The sequence below is a fragment of the Tigriopus californicus genome, chromosome 1, assembly GCF_007210705.1.
Source record: "Tigriopus californicus strain San Diego chromosome 1, Tcal_SD_v2.1, whole genome shotgun sequence".
NCBI lineage: Eukaryota > Metazoa > Arthropoda > Copepoda > Harpacticoida > Harpacticidae > Tigriopus > Tigriopus californicus.
In genome coordinates, this window is record NC_081440.1 from 3,223,280 (window position 1) to 3,224,426 (window position 1,147).

Below are 1,147 nucleotides of genomic sequence, written 5' to 3' on the forward strand. Positions count from 1 at the left end.
CAACCCAGGATTTAGGGTCCATTGTAGTGACCGTAGAGGCTTAATGTGCATTTTGAGAGCACCTTCAAGCCCTCGAGAATCCAGACTAGTTAAAACAATGAAGTCCAACTCTCTTCTTTCTCGGGCTCCTTCATTGTTCAATTTGCTGCCCTCAAATATTCGTAGGGCTTATGTAGGGGTTGATCCAGTAGCAAGATTTAAGTCAGACTTGGACAACTTTTTGATGGCATTCCAGATCAACCCTACATTCAAAGACTAGCTCGTTCTGCCAACTCAAACTCGTTGCTAGACCAAATATCATATAAAGATTGAAAGGTAATAAATGGACTAATTATAACCTTTCATTTTAATAGTACTGGGGATTACATTCCCTGTAGCGGTTAGAAAAGCCCTTGAAAAAATAAACAAAAAACTTCTGATTGACGATAAAAATTGCAATTTTTCGAAGTTACACATTTGTCAATCCGAATTATCTTTTCTCCATATCCGACAACCTCATACCCTACGCGGCGTATTTAGCTATACACCTAAAAAATAGGTCATAACTTTTAAACCAATCAACAAAATATCTCAAAAATGAGGCTGCGTGATCCTTGAAACAATAGTTTGAGATTTGTTGTTGACTTTTCCCTCCAATTTTTTGTCCTAAAAATGGATGGCAAAAGAAAAGCGGTTGTCGAAATGACGTCGCGCCAGGCTACGCCAACCGAGATCTCGAAGGCCCTTGGACTCACGCGGAAGACCGTCTATGACATCAATAAGCATTGGAATTCTACTGGATCAGTGGATAGGAAGAAAGGACAAGGGCGAAAACGAACAATCCGGACAAAAGCCAAGGTCAGAGCCATTAAAAGTCGGATTGACAGAAATCCTATTCGGACGATGAGGGGGATGGCCAAGGAATTGAACATGAGTGAGAGGACAGTCCTAAGAGCAGTTAAAGAAGACCTTGAAGCCAAGTCAAGGGCTCGGAGGAAAAAACACTTGATCAACAATGCCACGAAAGGAAATAAGATTGTTCAGGTCAAAGTTGCTTCTCAACTGCCTCAAGCACAAGCCGCCAGTCATTCTCTTCTCGGATGAAAAGCTGTTCCGGGTCGATCGCGTGAGCAACAGCCGATTTGACCGATACATTTCAACCTTAGCC